Source organism: Pectinophora gossypiella, chromosome Z (assembly GCF_024362695.1).
Source record: "Pectinophora gossypiella chromosome Z, ilPecGoss1.1, whole genome shotgun sequence".
NCBI lineage: Eukaryota > Metazoa > Arthropoda > Insecta > Lepidoptera > Gelechiidae > Pectinophora > Pectinophora gossypiella.
This window is the reverse complement of record NC_065433.1, coordinates 25,871,582-25,891,832: the sequence shown is the minus strand read 5'-3', so window position 1 is coordinate 25,891,832 and position 20,251 is coordinate 25,871,582. Positions and strand designations below refer to the sequence as shown.

The following is a 20,251-nucleotide window of genomic DNA, read 5'->3' as shown; positions in this document are numbered from 1 at the left end:
ATATGTCCCACTGCTGGGCACAGGCCTACTCTCAATTAACCGGGGTAGGGGGGGGGAGGGTATGGAGCATACTCCATCACGCTGCTCCACTGCGGGTTGGTGGAGATCGATTTATACATTCTTAGATAAATAGTTCAATACTTGCTAAATAAAAAATAGTTTAATACTATTTACTAATAGTAATAGATTGTTGTTCGTTTCTTTCATCGAGCAATAAAAAATGCATTTAGTTGTTGTCAATATGTGGAGCCGTGGTAGCTAATGGGTGGGTGGTAAGGTAATTCATGTTTAGATCAGAAATGATTGTCACATGCTCAGCGGTGAAGAAAAACATCGTGAGGAAACCCACATTCCCGAAAATTCCATTTTCGGAGGTATGTGACCTAATGTGTATTGGGCTGGTTTCCCCTTCGTGGGTTGGAAGGTGAGACAGGCAGTCGCTTCTGTAAAATACTGGACCTGTCAAATCTTCAAGTTAGGTAAGCGGACCCTGTGAAAAATCGGTATAATGCTAGGGGGATGATGCTTATTGTCAATATGTCTTTTTTGTGGCTATTGTCATTGCTTCTTTATTACTTACCTACATTTTTTTTAAATAATATAGGTTCACGTAGGACCACAATCTCACCTGATGGTAAATGACGATGTGGTCTAGGGTAAATCACACTTACCTAGCAAATGCCTATTCCCCCTAGTCTTGAAGTCTCCTAGATTATAACGAGTTGGAAGTTATATCCATACCCAAGAGCTCGAGATGGTTGGTAATTCACTCCGGAAAGTCCCAGCCAGGAGGAAAGGACTCCGTTTTGCGGTGAACAGACACGCCTGGGTCATGGAAGCGTTGAGTCCAATCTACTTGTTGTCACCCCAGTCTGAGACGGACTTAAGGGGCAGTTTCACACGATTCACAAGATCCTCTCTGAGGGCACTATCATCTCTGGTGCTTACGCGTGCATTGGACATGTATCTCTCCGTCACTGTGCTATCGTCTGCATGCCTAAATAATGCTTATAAATAATCATTGATAGAAAAAACGTGGCGGAGAGAACAGATCCCTGAGGGAGTCCGGCATTAATAGCATGTAGATCAGACAAGCACCCATCAACTACTACCCGAATCAATCTATCCCTATCTATCCAATTACATAGGCTAGAAGGGATCCTGAATATATCAAGGGACATAACAAGATCCTCGCCTTGATTCTAGATTGCCTCACTCCATAAGCGTGTAGCATACACAAGAAGAACATCAGTTGACCTATCTCTGAGTAAATTGTTGGCTTCAAGGTACGCCAGGAGGCGGTTGTTCAGGATTAGCGGCGGTTGTGCCGAGATGGGGCGGTAGTTAGCAGGGTTGGTACGAGTGCCTTTTTTGGGCATACACTGCACATTGGCAAGGTTCCATGGTTTCGGGAATTGTCCTGAACCCAGAGAGAGCAGGTAGAGGCGTGTCAGTAGGAGACTATTCAGGTGCACAGTTCCGCAGTACTATTGCTGGGATATCATCAGGACTACTGACCTTATTCACGTCTAGAGTGCGAAGCATTTTTATACGGCAGAAGTTTGCTTCGACCGATTTGACTAGCGGCTAAAAGGTTTTACTACCAGCTCAGTCAGTTTGGCATCAATTTGGCCAATATTGTCGAAACGTGCCCTGCGCATTGTCTTCTTGCAAGACTTTGCAGCGGTATTCAGGGAATTTTGCAGAGCCCGTATGTTAGGAGGCATATTAGAGCTTCTGCACTAGCATACTCCGCGATGTACCATGAGCGAGCCTTATCGTCAGATGATATGTCAGAAAATGGGATAGAGTATTCCATTGCCTGACAACTAATATGGCATCTCCGCAGCTCGTCGAGTCTTCTGAAGAAAAGCAAACCTCACGCCAAGGATAGGTTTGCAAAGAAGTGCCGCATCTCATTACAATCTGCTAGCGTGTGTCACCATATTTGCCTCGATCCTCTGGGGCTAGAATCAGGTGAGGAATAGACAGACACATATCTCACCAGACAATGGTCGGATGTTCCCAAGGGGGAAGTCACTGATAGAGATTGATATTGGTCCGGATCAGTTATCAGCAAAAAGTCCAAGCAGTTGGCGCTATAGTTAGCAACGTCAGGTATCTTTGTAACGCAATTCACCAGATGTGAGAGATTTTGCCACACGTGGCAAAAGCTTGCGCCTCTTTGCCAGCATGGTTGGTCTTCTGGAATGGGAACAACCACTCTTGCTGGTGGGCGTTGGAGTCCCGGAGAAGAACAAGTTGCGCTGAGAGATACCTCCGCCGTGCCAACTCCACTGTCCTACTGAGGTAGGTGAATAACCTGCTTGTCTCAGAGTTACCGCTGTGCGATCGGTAGACACTGATGTAAACTATTTTATCCAGGCCAGTGTCCACCAGGATCTAAAGAATGGATAAGTCTGGGTATTCAAGGTTACCGAGAAAAGCAGAAAGAGGAGTTTGACAGAAGGTTATATGACGTTTTCCAATCACCCAAAATGGTTTTGGAAAACCATGAAATCATCTCGAGGAAAAATAAAATAGCTCCACAAAACTGTTAAAAAGGCCCTTAAAACAATACCTAATCCGAAACTAAAATTTAACACACGGATCTCTAAAACTTAACGGTTTTATCATTTCAGTGTTACTTATCATTCCCATGGACTGTTATTGGCATTTCAGTCCATCGAATCCACCGGAATGATAACACCGAGATGATAAAAAACAGGTTATTTTTGTATAAACTGTGAATTTAAATAACTATCGAAAAATCGACACTTCTCAAACAAAACAGTACTTGCAGCCGATTTAACACATCAATATGAAATAAATTGAACTAATCTAACATGAGTTATAATGGCTACCGAAATGATTTTTTACTGATTTTTTTTTGTCCCCCTATCACCGAAATGATAAATTTCTTTTTTTGGCGGGAAACCATTACACGCTGTGACGGGTATGTTCACGTCTAGCGGTCGAGCCGAACCAATGCGAGGTGTTGGCAGGTAAGGAGGTGTCATAGACGCAATGTTGACGGAGTTATTCTACCAAAACTTACTGTCCTCTGAAATGATAACTTTTTTTCGGACAAAATTTAACTGCCTGTCAAATGTATGAGAAGGAAGGTAAACAGACAGAAATAGTTTTTGTTGTTAGATTATTTAATAATTTAACGAAATTCTATCAATTTAAATCCCAATAATAGAAAATAATTGTAGAGCAAGACATTTTATAAGCGATAATGGGTTACGGACAAGCTACCGAAATGATAAAATGACACTTTAAAAAATTTTTTCAGCGTGTTACAGTTGCTGAAACTGAATGATTTTTTTTGCCAAGGTAGAGGACTACTTACTTTACCCAGAAAAAATATTCAAAATCATTTAGCAGAACTTTGCACTACCGTTCTCAGCCAAGACAACTTTTTTTTTCGCTTTTGCAATTCACCCATTAAGTGTCCAATCATCTTGCCGCTTCTGTCTACAATATGATACGAATACTTACCTACTTGGTTGGCATTTTAACTAACCGGCTAATAGTTACTTTTACAATTCGATCTATAATTACCAATTAAGTGAATTTACAATCCCTATAAACACAGAAATTTCGTTGAGATGTGATCCTTCGATAGGGGCGTTGTAATCAATCTATTCAAAGATTTATCCTTAATTTATTAAAAGACGTTAGAAAATTAATTGGAATATCAATTCGTTTCTGTATTCGAGGACCTCAGAGGTCGTAGCTTAGTTTTAAACTGGTATTTTTTTTTAGTTTGTTTATTGACTTTGTTTTCTCATTTATTTGCACAATATTTTGTGAGTCATACCTAATGGTTTTCAATCTTTTTAGTAAGTTAGTATATACTTACCTAGTATTTTTTTTTTTATATGGAGGTAGCAAGAGGCGTACCTCTTCAGATCAGGATCGGAGCACATTGAATCCCATTGTATTTACTTAGATACCCCGGTGAGAAATAGGTATGTTCTGAACATCTATTGAACACGACACACGTCTCGCCACCGATTAGGTCGGTTCAAATCAATGTCGACCACATCATTATGCGAGAGAAAAAGTCAACTACTTTCACCTAAACAATAGTGTATCGACAGGTCCAGGCGACATTGTATGCACAATGCAACCGATGCAAATAGCCTATTTATACCGGATTTCCATACAGTCGTCTTGTTTCCCGGTTAATTTCATGTTACACTTAGGACGCGGCGTCGACTACAGTGGCGAGCGGATCGAGAGAGCGGTGGCATAAGCGGAGCGAGTGTACAGTCATGAGCAATATCATGTACCCACTTTAGAACCCTGTCGCACTATCATATTTGACATTTAATGAGACTAACGGTTTAATTTGTCAAAAAAGTTAATGTGACATGGTTTCAAAGTGTATACATATTAGTACTCGTGACGTACTTGTATAATGAGCACATGAAGGAACAAAGTACTAATACTTGTAAGTGTAACTTATTATACCTATATATACAAATATACTTATTACACATATTCAAACAGTTACAATTAAACTTCTCTATATAGGTACATGGCAATTGGTGCCTTATCGCTTAAGCGATTTCTTCCAGACAACTATAAGGTGAAGAAAGTACTTCAAAAAAATAAAATAATTTAAAATACAAATACAAATTAATCAGCTTTGAAAATGATAGATTTTTGTTATATAAAATGGTGGTAAGAAAGCACCGCTTCTAGTAATAACGATACCCATAAATGGGAACCAAATTATACAAATAGTGACATTGTGGTTTCATGGGTAGATACTATACCTATTGATGAATTTCAAGCTTACATATTATATTTTTTGATTTTATGTGACGTCGTTAGTTCTTTTAGGATGGTATTAATAAACTAATCTTAGCTGAGACTGCCCTCAAGATCATGCTCAAGTCCCTGTTTTTATATGAGAACTGTCACAATGACATGATCTTGAGGGCAGTCTCGAAGCTGAGATTAGTTTATTAATAGCACCCTAAGTATTTTATCGCTTCGCTTATGATCTCGCTTCCGCTCCGTTTCCCACTGTCCACCGACGTCGTGTCGCGGTTCATGTCGTATACTAATAAGTGCTGTAATTGGTACATCTTAATTATGTAAATATAATGTCCTTTTGTGTCATGTACTTACACGACGCTACACATCAGTTTCGGGTAGTATAGAATTCATGAATATCAAGTTACAATGTATTGTTACATGATTTTGAATAATATTAACTACTGCACTTTTTTTTTAATTAAGATGGGTTTGCTCTTGACTTCGTTCTTCTACGAGGAGAAGAAGAGGTCGACGGCGGAACGAGCTTACCCAGAAGATGCCTATTCACCCGTGATTTAAAGGACCCCAGGTTATAAGATACAGGAAACACCGACGCCGGCAGCCCATTCGGTTCCTTGGCTGTGCGCATTATGAAAGATGAAGCGAAGCGCTTGGTGCGGATTAGTGGTATGGCAACCAAGTAAGGGTGGTAACCTGCCGATGGTAACTTATAAAAAAGAAAGAAAATAATGTTATTAGACGGTGCTACAGTTACAATTACAATATAATTAGTGATGAAAAAAATTTTTTTTTAAGTACAGTTTCAGACGTAAGATGAAGTGTTTTTCGCTCTCATGGTGTAATTTTCCTTGACAATGAAGAAGTTAATTGCTGGTTGGCAGAGCCACTATCATGTAAGACTTTTAGGGTGGTATTAATAAACTAAGCTCAGCTGAGACTGCCCTCAAGACCATGCTCAAGTCCCTGTTTTTATGACAACTGTCACATTGACATGATCTTGAGAGCAATCTCGAAGCTGAGGTTAGTTTATTAATACCGCCCTTTATATTATCTGGTAGACCAAGCCTGAGGGATAGGTACGCGAAAGCACCTACGAGGCCGACGACCTGATAACTCAGGGTGATCAGGGTCATGAAAATTTTGAAAAAAAAGTGTAGTTTTCAGTAACACAGTTGGCTCGACCATTATAGACGGCGACCACACTATCACGTTGAATCTAACAGAAAGCTCGGTAAAGTGTGGGTGCTTAGTTCGTGTTGCGATGGATGTACCTCTGAGTACCCCAATTGAGATATAGTGAGTTTATGTTATTTTTTGTTCAAGTTAGGATTGACAATTGTACTTTAGCAGGAGATAGTCTAAATTCCTGGTAACCTCACATCATTCATCCTGGTCCTAGATTGGAACTAGCTAACTCTACCAAACTCTCTTTAGATGTAGAATGTAAACTCTCTATCTAAAGCTACTGTACTTATATTTCTATTTAATGTCCTCTAGCCTTCGTTGACAATTACTTCTTTCCTATCCCAGGAAGAGGAAATGGCAGAAAACCAACGCTGGATGGCGCCATAGCATGGCTTCATCGCAGCACAAGCTGAGCCATTTCCTATTACCTAGTTCATATAGCAAATGTAAATTGTTACTGGCAATAAATTTATTTTATTCTTATTCTTCTCTCTCTCTCTCTCTATGGTATTTAAATGATAAATAAAATTAAACCTAATAGGTATTTAAAAAAATATGTAGATGAGAGAACGCGCGTGCAGTAGCTAGATAAAAAAACCGGTCACATAACGTTATAGGTAAGTACTAAAAAAATGATTCATTGCATTCTATAGTTATCTTTTATTACGCCCATTGAGAGCTGTTAATACTCGCGAGATGACATTGTAACACGTTTTTTTTTTACACTTCCCACTTGGCTGTATGGTATACAGGTGTGTGCCTACGCGCCGGGAAAAAGTTATGTTCGGTTGACATTTCGTTTACGCGATGACGATGGCAATTTAGTCCCGTCGCGATTATTTCTTTGGAGTGGTGTATAAGCCACATATATTACGATGAAAGGATGGTGAAGTCTTCTGGTGAGTGTTTAGATGGTTATTATCGTGGAACGTTGGCAATTATGAGCTTCATATGTTCATGACAATGACCTAACCTCACGTTCTTTCTTTCAGTATAAAAACAATGGTTTAGTCCATCGACTAGGGGGAATGCTGCTATAATATCGTCCCACGTGATGTGGTGAGTGTTTTTATCTATAATTCCGCGTCGTAACGGGGTTGACAGAGCTGTAACATGTCATTTTGTTACAGGGGTCAAAGTCCACCGGCAGAGTCCAGTGTTAAAGTTCTACTAGAATGATCAACTGTAAAGACTAACTTCAAAAATCAACTTCAAGGTCTTCCTTCAGGGTCTAGCTCCCCAACCATGACTACCATTTGTGTTCATTATCTACTTTTGCCGTCAGTGTCAGTTCCTGCTGCGGTTATTAATGTACATAATTCATAATTCCAGTTTGGTGTTAAAATCTCTGGATACCATCTAGATATCTCTTCTTCATGATTAATTTAACTTATTATGGATAGTGCCATGCTCTCAAGATGTTATTCAACTAATACATGGAGTATTTATCCTCAATACATACTTCATGCCTTTTTGTCAGGACCTGCCGTCCTGACACTTAACTTTTCCTCATAGGGATAATACCTAGTTGTTTAGGAATAATACTAAGTTAAGATACCATGTTATAGTAATAGATTTATTTCTTAATTTACCTTAGGATGTTTTGTAACCGACTGACTTCATATAATTTTATTTTGAAATTGTTGAATCAATAATACCTTTGTTAAAAGTGAAATCTTTATTATTTCCAATACCTTGGCTTTGTTTGCAATAGGAGGGAATCTTCTATAAGGCGTCCACATTGTAATGTATTACAGTAAGCGCCCAACGTTTGGCTCAGAAAAGCATGGTTGGAAATTAGTAGGTATTTCACTTTCTTTGTTCTTTGTAACATAACCTAGTTATAAGCACATGGTGTAACTTTATAGCAAATAGGGTGTGTTTTCTTTTAATAGGTACACATTTATGACTTTACTTTTCTATTTATAAGTAGGTATGGTTTAAACTTGAAATTTAGCATATCTCCAGTTGTTGTTGCATAGGGACATAGTGATAATTTTATTGACAGGACCATAGTATCTCTCAGATTTCTTTTTCTTATTTTAAGCTGAGTTAGTTTACATAGGGCCATAGTCATATACTTTTAATATCACATAGGACTATAGTGACACAATTTCCTTTTCTAGTAATTTATACAATTATAAACATAGTGACTCAGAGCACATAGAAGTTTTTACATAGACATTTATTTATTTTATTTTATTTTATTTTATTTATTTGGGAAATTTACAGCGTCTTAATAGTATTAATAAAACTTAAGTATATAAATTGGATGGCCATTACAAACTTCCACATACAATTATAAATGTAAACAGCCTTAGCAAAGAACGGAAGATGCGCCGTATATCGATGCATCAGTATACATAAATTATGTGTTTATGTGTGTGTGTGTGTGTTTGTGCGTGCGTGCGTGCTTGTGTGTGTGTGTGTGCGTGTGTGTGTGTGTATGTGTGTGTGTGTGTGTGAGTGTGTGTGTGTGTGTGTGTGTGTGTGTGAGTGTGAAAGACAGTGATCACCCCAGCCCTCCGATTAGTTATCTTGGGATCGGATGTAAAGAGTCCACTGGAAGATCGCTGCAGTTCGTGTGAATGCGTGTGTGTTAGGTGTTTTGAGTGGATTCTGTAATATGCTTATTTAAACCATGTTTGAAGGAAATTTTAGATAAAAAAAAGGGGTCACAATCCCTGAAAGTTTTATTGTAGGTACGGGATACGCGGGTTATGACAGAATTTTTTGCGTAGTTGGTTTTGTGGGCAGGTGTATGGATCATATCAGTATGACGTGTGCGTTTTTTGGGGGTGTTAAAAGATACATTGGTGACAAGGAGGGGACAGTCAATATTAGAATTAAGTAGGTCATACAGAAATAACATGTCCAGCATGCCACGGCGTTCTTGGAGCGTTAGAAGTTTATGATTACGGCAGGAGTTAACATAGGAAATGTACGGCGTCCTGTTACGATAGTTTAAGTATTTCACGAATTTCTTTTGTATTTGTTCGATTTTATCAATGTATGTGTTATACTGTGGAGACCAGATAGGACTTCCGTACTCTAGTATACTACGCACATAAGCGTAATAGACTGACTTCAAGCATGCCGGATCCGAGAAATCGCGACAGACTCGCTTCAAGAACCCTAAACCTTTAAATGCCTTCATAACAATTGCGTTAATATGTAAGTCCATTAACAGCTTGCAGTCCATTGTAATACCTAGGTCGCGTACAGAACCAACTCTTTCAATGAGACTGTTATTTATATTATAATTAAAGCTAATAGTCTGTCTACGACGTGAGAAAGAAATAATTTGGCATTTGCTAACATTGACCGCTATTCTATTAGTGGAATAATATGTTGACAGACGATTAAGATCCTCCTGAAGCCTAATGCAGTCTGAGGTGTCTTTTACATTAATATAAATTTTAGTATCATCTGCATACATCAAGAAGTTACTATTATGAAAACAAGTATAGATGTCATACAAGTAGGCATTGTAAAAAATGGGTCCCAAAAGTGATCCCTGTGGAACGCCTGAACAGACAGTAACCAGATCGGATCTACACCCACCCACAACTACAGCCTGGGAGCGATTCCGTAGATAGGATTCTATCCAGCGCAACAAGTCACCACAAATGCCAATGCGCTCCAACTTGTGAAGCAGGATGACGTGATCCACGCGGTCGAAGGCCTTTTCGAAGTCCGTGTAGACCACGTCAACCTGCTTGTCCTTTTCCATATGATTTAGAACGAACTCACTGAAAACAGCCAAGTTAGAGGTCGTAGAACGACCCTTCAAGAAACCGTGTTGTTGTTCTGGAATAGCCTTAGCAATTGTGTCATATATGTTTTTATATACAATCTTTTCAAAAATTTTGTCAAAAACACTAAGGATGGATATTGGTCTATAATTTTCTACTTTGACCTTTGAGCCTTTCTTATGGACTGGAACGATATTGGCCGCTTTCCACGCAGTAGGAAAAACTCCCTCACGCAGTGATCTATTGAAGATGATATTCAAAGGAAGAGCCAATACGTTTGCACATTGTTTTACGTATATAGGAGGGATTTTATCCGCGCCTGCGCCTTTAGTTATATCCAAGCCCCTAAGTAGTTTCAAGACTTCATCGCAAGATGTAGCTATAGAAGCAACGGAAGACACAGTTTCGATCGATGGGGGAACATTATGTGTCGGTGGATATGAACTCGCTTGTGGCTGATAAACACTGCTAAAAAAGTTATTGAAAGCATTACAGACAGAGTCGTCGGAATACGCCATATCTTTATATGTGACAGATTTGGGATAATTAGATGATTTACGGCGAGATTTAATGAAAGACCATAACTGTTTAGGTTCTTTTTTTATAACTGATTGCATGTTAGTAACGTATTTCCAATAGCAGTCCGTTTCAACTGCTTTAAGTCTAGCGCGCAGTAACGAGAACTCATGGTAATCCAGAGGATTTTGATACCGTTTCCAACGCTTATGGGCTTTAAATTTTTGTTTTGCAACGCGGATTGCACCCGATGAGTACCATACCGGGTAGTTCTTGCTACTCGCTCTCGCCATTGGGATAAATAAGGTGATTGAGTCGTTTATAATCTCATAGAGGCATTCAACAGCATCGTCGACGGACCCTTGGCTCAAAAGTTCGTTCCATTGGACTTGATTTAGGTATGCTATTATTTCATCGTAATTACCCTTATGGAATTTGTAGCGAGGTTCACATTTATTTTTAAAAGATGCAGTTACAAGATCCCTGGCGTCAATCGTTAACGGCGGGTGATTGTCGTCAACCCTAGTTAGGGCAAATGCACAATGATTGAGTTCAGTATTGAAGTTCGTAAATATTAAGTCGAGTACGTTGTCATGTTGGCTTTTGACAAAGTTATGTTGTGTCAAACCAAGAGCGGTCATTTCCTCAACGAACAGAACTGCAGTCTCCTGCAGTGTGACAGAACCAGTCTTAAAAAAGGTAGGTATTGGTGTATCCCAGCCAATACAAGGGAGATTAAAATCACCGGCAAGAAGAAAATAATCATTGCGATGTTTAGTCATTGCATTGCTTATAAGAGATGTGAAAGTCGCAATATCCCCAGAGTGATGACTAGAATTAGATTCTCCAGGTATGTACGTAGAAAAGATATGTAGGTTACCCGATGAGTGACATAGTGATGTTTTAGGTATAATTATCCATAATAGTTCAAAAAGTTCGCCACACGAGTGCACTTGTATTGACCCGTTGAGCGAAGCCTTCACCAGAATCAAGGTACCACCTCCAGTTCTCTTACCAGTCATCAACAAGTTCCTATCGCATCTAAAAACATCATAAGAGCTATCGCATAACTCGGAGTCGAAAATGGAGTCGCACAACCAGGTTTCAGTAATTATAATTATATCATAAATACAGGACATTACGCTGCGGTAAAAGTGAGGTAATTTTGTTCTGAGACCTCTAGCATTTTGATAATATATGGTTAGTGTCATTTTAAATAAATAAGTATTTTAAATAATCGTTTAACAATAATATTATAATTATTAGCTGTTTTTATGTTAGATAGTCTCAGAACAAAACGTGACTCACCTCTGCCGGGACCGCCGGAGTGTTGTCTACCTTTACGCTTCACTATTATGCTTGCATCTCGGCGATAACCGTGCAAATACCTACGCGCAGAGCTGTAGCAATTAGTAATGCTATTATGTGGAAAGCGAAGTACGAAAGACATCTGTTTAGAACGCGTTCTAGTATAGCAGTAGGTAGCAACTAGCGGAAATGGTGTACGGGTAAAAGAAACGTTTAATAAATTATGCAATATAGTGTATATTGATGTATCACAAACGTAGTGTACCGCATACATTCGCACATGCCAACGTACTTTTTTAGGTGAAAAATATATTTTATGCATAATGATAAGTAAAAATAGGCATGGTACCAATAGGCCCGCAGCGAAAAGCAAAAAACCCCGTCTCACAAATAGGTTATGGTAAATAAGCATACTATTCAGGAAAGTTCGTATTTTAATATGGTTTGAGAGATTGATGTGTTGAGTGATGTTTTGAATGTGTGTGTGTTGCTGTGTACAGTGTAAATATAAACAAACATATGACTTTGATATACAGGTTATAGAATAGAAAGACACAAGTGAAAAGTCACAGTAATAAGAGATTAAACTATTTTCCTTAAATCGTTTTTTGATAGAATAGGTATAATCGGCGAAGTGTCGTTTTTCCGCACAAGAATCTTGCAATTCCTAACCCACACGAATTGGTATCCCTTAATCCTTGTAGCTTCTTTTGCATCCTTGAGAAGACTTTTGTAGAAAACTGTCAGGTGCTCATTCACAAAGATCGGCGTGGAATTGCCGGAAAAGCCTAAGTCGGATGATGTAATGCCCTTATGCTTGCGTATACCCGCAATAATTGAGTCCTTAACAGATTGAGATTTTAATTTGCAGACTATGACCTTGGGACGTCCCGACTTAGTTATTCTTGGTTGTACTCTGGTCGCGTGAACAATGTCTGTCAATTGAATCCCAATATCAGCACATTTAGCAATTTGAATTATGATCTCAGGTATTTTCTCGCTCTTTTTTTCGGGAACACCTATAATTTCAATGTTGTGCAGGCGGTCACGCTGTTGTTGGATTTGCATTTCATTATTCAGGGAGGAAACTTGGTTGGTAAGCGAATCTATCGTTTGAGTCATTGCTAAAATGTCTTCGTTTTGTTTACATTCTAAGTTTGTGAGACTCAACTTGAGGGCAGTTTGTTCCGTAAACAGCTTATCAGTTGTAGATTGCATACCGTCCAAGCGATCAGTAATTAACAATAAATCGCTTTGAATTTTATTTAGACTTTCGGCTTGTGTATTGCGAAAGTTTGTCAAAAAGTCCATCATTTCTTTTCGGAATTCAGATAGTTCAGTTTTTGGCGAATCATCCGGTTGTTTTCGTTTAAGATTACGCTGGGTAACAAACTCGTCGTAGGTAAATTTCGATAAGTCGGGTTGCGAGCCACTATGACCGGCGTTCACGGAAGCAGGTGGGGATCCTTGTGCACTCATAGTGACAGCTGATTGGTTATTTAGCTTCGTATTCCAAGACACTGCACCACCGAGCGAGATGAATTATAAGAACTCGTCCTGTTTACTCGCGGGGTGAGGGGCGCAGCGTATAGCACTGGCACTATCACAACACGAACACAGCACAAGCTATTGTGACTTTTATCAAACAGATGTTTAGGTTGAGTTTAACAACCGCAGTATTTAACTTTTTATTTTTAACTTTTATTTTAAATAATACACGCACGGCGCACGTCCGCTCTCGATGCGGTCCGAAAACGGACATAGTAATAGACTGTGGGTTTTTATCTTATTTTATTTGTTAGTGGTTACATAGGAACATAGTATTCATAAATTTGATACATAGGACCATAGTAGCATGTAGATAAGTACCCTATAGGGGTGTTACTTATAATTTTTTTTTTCTTCATTACATTTTGTTAGTACTTAGAGTACTATAACTGTATTCACATACATTAGTGTCGTAACCATAGTTCTTCTTCACTTATCTGATATTCTGTTCTTACTTTGTTTACTCAGAATGGCGGAATTCAATGCTAATATTAACTTCTTGTTGAAAGATGAACTTATTTATGAACTTTCTATTCGGAATGTAAAGGTTGACCGGGATAATACTGTTGAGCAATTACGAAAATTATTTAGACAAACTTGTAAACAAGCCCGTCGCGGCAGTATAGTTGTACCATCTGAGGGTTTTGAGTGTGATCTTGATGATGAACATAAAACTTTAACTTTAAAAATAAATGAAATCATCTCTTGTTTATCGAGTCCTGACAAATCTCCTTCGGCCCATCAGCGTATTCTAGGCCGTGCTCAGTATTTGCTTTTGCGGTTGTCTCGCATAGAACGTCCGGCCGATGACCTTGAAAAATTAAAAACTTCTTTATTGTTATCATTGGCCAATAATGATATCACTTCCGATTCATCTTCAGATTCCGAGCATGAATTAAACCGTCCGTCGTGTATTAACAAATATAAAACTATTATTTCTCATGAAAAGAAATATAACCTCAACTCGTTGAATTTGAAATTTAAGGGTGATTCCTGTGTTCGCGTTTTCCTGGCTCGTTTGGAGGAGCTGTGTTCGGCACGGAACATTCTTGTTGATGATATTTACACTGGTTTTACTGACTTGGTGGATGGTCCCGCTTTATGCTGGTACCGCGCCAATAAATGTCGTTTTTCTAACTATAGTGAACTGGTTTCTGCTTTGAAATCAGATTTTGATTTACCTGACTACGACTTTCGTCTTCTTGAAGAGATTCGTTCGCGAACACAAGCGAAGGATGAATCCATTGTCATATATTTGTCTATCATACTAGGTATGATGTCTCGTTTGAGTAAAGAGCTTTCTGAGAGCGATAAACTCGACATCATCTTGCGGAATATTCGTCCTGAATATAGTAGGGAAATTCGGATGATTGATGTCACTACCATCCAACAATTACAACAGATAGGTAAACGTTTGGAATTGACGAAACATAGGATTGACAACTTTATAGAACCCAATTTCTCTAAAGATTCCGTAGCTCCGGATTTCAACTTTAAATGCAAACCTAAATCCTCTAGGGATTTTTCTAAAAACATTCCTGTCGCTTCTGTTAAACGTTCTTCGACCTGCTTTCGCTGTGGTGGAACAAATCATTCCACAAATCGGTGTAATGCATCTAAGGAAGTAGTTTGTTTTAAGTGTGGTAAGAAAGGGGTAAAGACTCCTCTTTGCCCAAATTGTAATCCTCATTCTAATTCAAAAAACTAGATTGCTTAGTCTCTCTGGGATCTGAATCCTACAGGGAGGCGATATTTAATCCTAATTCTAAAGACTTTCGCCCTTATTTAACTGTTAAAGTCTATGGTATTAAAATTTCTGGTTTACTCGACTGTGGAGCCGCTTGTTCTATTTTAGGAAACAATGCTCATAAATTCTTTAAAAATCTGGGTATCCCATTGCGTACTTTAAAGTCCCCTGTATTTTTGAAAGTGGCGAGTGGTCACGAATACATTTGCAAATTTTACATGGATATTCCTATTAAATATAACAATGAGGTTAAGCTCATTCAATTTTACATTCAACCCGAAATCAAACTTCCATTACATTTCGGAATTAATTTCTGGAAATCATTTAACTTAGCCCCAGAAGTTCTGGCGTGTCTACCTGCAATAGAGCCTGTCGATTTATACAATGTAGCAAGTGTCAAAGAAAATGGCTTGCGCAATTTAGATTCTCTTTCGGATTTTCAAAAACAAGAAATTGATAATGTTAAACAACTTTTCTCTAATATTGATTCAGAGTGTGTCGGCCTTGGTCGTACTCATTTAATAGAACATGTTATAGAAACAGGTGATGCGAAACCCATAAAACAAAAATATTATCGTATTAGTCCTGAAAAACTTAAACTTCTAGACGGTGAGTTAAACCGAATGCTCCAACATGATATTGTTGAACCATCTTTCTCTCCTTGGAATTCTCCAGTAACCATGGTACCTAAAGCCAATGGTGATATTCGTCTGTGTTTAGATAGTAGAAGGTTAAATTCAGTGTCAAAACCTGATGCCTATCCACTGCCATATATTAATTATATCATGGACAATCTTCGCGATGCTAAATACTTAACTTCTCTTGACTTGAGTGCTGCGTATCATCAGATTCCTCTCTCTACCTCTTCGAAAGAGAAAACTGCTTTCACGGTTCCTGGCCGTGGGCTATTTCATTACAAGGTCATGTGTTTTGGTCTTGTAGGAGCCTCCGCTACTATGCAAAGGCTAATGGATAATCTTTTCTCCTCTCAATTTGATAACAAAGTGTTTTGTTTCATTGACGACATCATTATCTGTACCAGTTCTTTTGAAGAACACGTGAAAATTCTAAAAGCGGTTTATGAAAAACTAAGATTCGCTAATCTCACTGTTAACATGAAAAAGTCATTTTTCTGCCGATCTGAACTTAAATATCTCGGTTTCGTAGTCGATCGATATGGTCTTAGGACCGATCCCTCTAAAGTGGATGTTATTGCGAATTTTCCAACGCCAACTGACGCGAAGTCAGTTAAACGTTTCTTGGGAATGGCGGGTTGGTACCGTCGTTTTATCCAAAATTTCTCTCATGTTGCTAGACCTTTGTCTCGACTTACTAGTAAGAAGGTACCTTTCACATGGTCTCCGGAAGCTGAAGAAGCTTTCACCCAACTTAAATCTGCTCTTATCTCGTCACCTATTCTACAATGTCCTGATTTCTCTCAGCCATTTTACATCCATACGGATGCTTCCTCGTTTGCTATTGGTGCTGTTTTAACTCAAAGGGTCGATGGTATTGATCACCCTATCGCTTATTGTAGCAGAACATTAAACGCCCAAGAAATCAATTACTCAGCGACAGAAAGAGAACTGTTAGCTGTGATTTATTCTCTGGAGTTATACCGTCCTTATGTTGAGGGTAGCAAATGTTATATTATAACCGATCATGCCTCGTTGCAATGGTTTCAGAATCTTAGTAATCCGAGTGGTCGTCTAAATAGATGGGCATGTCGTTTGAGTCAGTTCGATTTTGATATAATTCACAGGAAAGGTAAAGAACATGTGATACCTGATGCTTTGTCTAGAATCAAGATTGGCTCAATTGAGATTGATCCCTACACTATTTCTGATCCTTGGTATATTAAAGTCTTTAACGGTTGTACTAAAAATCCTCGTCGTTATCCTAATTTCTCGGTAGTAAATGGTAAACTATGTCGTTTATCTAAAAATAAATATCATCTTATTTCCCAACACGATTGGAAAATCGTAGTTCCCCGTGAAAAATATGTAGAAGTTCTTCGAAAATATCATGATGAGCCTTCTTCCGGTCATTTCGGTGTGGCTAAGACCCACAAGAAAATTTCTTCCATATATTTCTGGCCTTCTTTATTTAAAGATGTAAAATCATATGTTGACAATTGTGAGGTATGTCGTTCATACAAGCCGGTCAATACTGCTAGGCCTGGTCTGATGGGTAACCCCCGTCAAGTTACTAAACCTTGGGAGGCTATATCATGCGATATATTAGGTCCTTTCCCTTCATCTTATTCTCGCAATCAATACTTATTCGTGGTCTCTGATTATTTCAGTAAGTATGTTCTTTTATTCCCTTTGCGTAGTGCAACTTCTAAGGCCATTGTGAAATGTCTTGAAAAACATGTTTTTCTAGTCCATGGCGTATGTCGTATCCTGTATACCGACAACGGTCCTCAATTCACTTCTAAAGAATTTAGAGATTCTTTAACTTCATTCGGAGTACCTCATATATTCTATAATCCTCGATACCATCCCCAGTGTAATCAAACTGAACGCGTGAATCGTGATATAGTTCGTGCCATTGCTTCCCTCGTGCGTTCTGATCATCGTAAATGGGATCAGAACATTCAGGAAATCCAGTGTGCGCTCAATACTTCGGTCCACGAAAGTACAAAATATACTGCCTTTTATCTAAATCATGGTAGAGAAATGGTCATCGATGGTGCTACTTATACACAAGATTCTTCACCTTGTGATGGGTCTACCATAGTAGTAGATACCCAAACTTTTGCTTCTCGGTTGCCTCGTATGGCTGAAGTCTTCAAGAAAGTTGAATGTCACCTTAAAAAGGCATATCAACACAATGTAAAATATTATAATCTTAGGAAGCGTCCTTTGGAATTGCGGGAAGGTCAAATTATTTATAAAAGATGTTTTCCTTTGTCCAGCGCTCCCAAGCACTTTTCTGCTAAACTAGCCCCTAAGTTTGAAAAATGTGTAGTGCATAAAAAGCTAGGTAATGTAGTTTATTCATTGAAAACCTTGGAAGGTAAACCTTTGGGTTCCTTCCACATTAAAGATCTTGTTGTTCGAGGTCCTAGTGAGGAAGTTTAGGTTTTCTCTCACTTTCAAGGTTGTGTTCAAGGACATTACCTGTTAAGTGGTCATCCCTATAGGAAGGTGATCCATTTGATGAGGTTTCCCTCGTTCGAGTAATATCCGTAGGCCTTGTTTATGCATTTGGTGGGTGTTTGATTGCCACCCAAATGACGCCAAGGATATTCACTCATATATATAAAAAGAAAATAGATTAAGTTTTTTTTTTTTTAGTACTTAAGTAGGTTTTTACTTGAAATAAGTTTAGTGTCATGGCCATGACTAAGTAAAACGTATGCATAAGGTTTAGTCTGTTATTTTAAATTAAAAGTTAGGTAGGTCTTCCTTTAACTTGACCATATTCAAGATGTTTGTATGTTTATGTAAGGTTAAGCAGTGTTAGATTTAATTCTTTGAGTTGTCGTCTGACACCACCTGGGTGTTTCTTTGATTTGATTCAAACATATGTTGACTATGTGCAATGTGTTTTCTTGGGAGAATCCCAAATTTTAACTCTGGTAAGCACGAGGCTAGTGCGGAATGTTCTCATCCTTCTTCCCTTGGGCTACATGAGATGTGTTTTCAAGTTTGATACATGGTGATCATGTTTGTTTCTTTCCATTCTTTTACCTTTGTAAGGTAAATGTACGTTCATAACAAGTTAACTCATCAGGAGTCGCTTGTTATTTCTCTTTTGTTACTAGAGTGTAGCGAAAAATTTTATTTAAAAATTTAAAATTTTTAAATAAAATTTTTCTTCCTCAACTAAAACGGAACTGTAACACGTTTTTTTTTTACACTTCCCACTTGGCTGTATGGTATACAGGTGTGTGCCTACGCGCCGGGAAAAAGTTATGTTCGGTTGACATTTCGTTTACGCGATGACGATGGCAATTTAGTCCCGTCGCGATTATTTCTTTGGAGTGGTGTATAAGCCACATATATTACGATGAAAGGATGGTGAAGTCTTCTGGTGAGTGTTTAGATGGTTATTATCGTGGAACGTTGGCAATTATGAGCTTCATATGTTCATGACAATGACCTAACCTCACGTTCTTTCTTTCAGTATAAAAACAATGGTTTAGTCCATCGACTAGGGGGAATGCTGCTATAATATCGTCCCACGTGATGTGGTGAGTGTTTTTATCTATAATTCCGCGTCGTAACGGGGTTGACAGAGCTGTAACATGTCATTTTGTTACAGGGGTCAAAGTCCACCGGCAGAATCCAGTGTTAAAGTTCTACTAGAATGATCAACTGTAAAGACTAACTTCAAAAATCAACTTCAAGGTCTTCCTTCAGGGTCTAGCTCCCCAGCCATGACTACCATTGGTGTTCATTATCTACTTTTGCCGTCAGGGTCAGTTCCTGCTGCGGTCATTAATGTACATAATTCCAGTTTGGTGTTAAAATCTCTGGATACCATCTAGATATCTCTTCTTCATGATTAATTTAACTTATTATGGATAGTGCCATTCTCTCAATGTGTTATTCAACTATTACATGGAGTATTTATCCTCAATACATACTCCATGCCTTATGTCAGGACCTGCCGTCCTGACACTTTACTTATCCTCATAGGGATAGAACCTAGTTGTTTAGGAATGATACTAAGTTAAGATACCATGTTATAGTAATAGATTTATTTCTTAATTTACATTAGGATGTTTTGTAACCGACTGTCTTCATATTATTTTATTGTGAAATTGTTGAACCAATATACCATTGTTAAAAGTGAAATCTTTATTATTTCCAATACCTTGGCTTTGTTTGTAATAGGAGGGGATCTTCTATACGGCGCCCAACATTTTAATCTTATTCTCCCCCTATTCTCTGAGTTAGGTGCCTATTTCCACGCCCTGGGAAACTAATATCTCATTTTAAGACAACATCTATAAGGCGTCCACATTGTAATGTCTTACAACATAACGACTAACTAATATTACACCCACGAGAACAGGCTTTGAATGCCAAAATTGTCTTTGTAAAGCTTAGTTTCTTTGCCATTTCGTCGCTTCACCGTGACGAAAGGCGCGCGCGCGCGCTTCGCGTCTTAAATAGTAACTCTGACGCCAGGGTTGATGACGTTGGTGATTCACCTCACAACCCACATGATAGAAGAGAAGACCTCAGACACAGACATACAGGTACTTACATTCAACACAGGACTGAAACCACACGGAAATCAATACACAAAAGAACAGCAAGTTCAAAAACACCTTAATCCTACCACCGCGGTGGTTAAGTATTTGACTCACTATCCGGACATCCTGGTTGCCTTCTAACGACCCGTGCCGTGTTTATCAAAACTTACAAGTCCACACGTT

At 38.6% G+C, this 20,251-nt stretch overlaps 1 protein-coding gene and 2 long non-coding RNA genes across 3 annotated transcripts in view; 2 read left to right on the top strand and 1 right to left on the bottom strand.

Annotated features, from left to right (window-relative positions):
- LOC126380377 (fibroblast growth factor 5) overlaps positions 1–20,251 on the top strand; it is a 176,507-nt gene that overhangs the window by 15,248 nt on the left and 141,008 nt on the right. The window lies entirely within an intron of this gene.
- Positions 6,701–7,657, top strand: LOC126380405 (uncharacterized). Its single transcript, XR_007568467.1, has 3 exons — positions 6,701–6,881; positions 6,975–7,041; positions 7,113–7,657. It is a non-coding gene; the product is annotated as an uncharacterized LOC126380405 (long non-coding RNA).
- LOC126380411 (uncharacterized) lies at positions 7,213–19,606 on the bottom strand. The gene is made up of 2 exons (XR_007568476.1): positions 19,474–19,606; positions 7,213–7,465 (listed from the first exon to the last, which is right to left on the bottom strand). It is a non-coding gene; the product is annotated as an uncharacterized LOC126380411 (long non-coding RNA).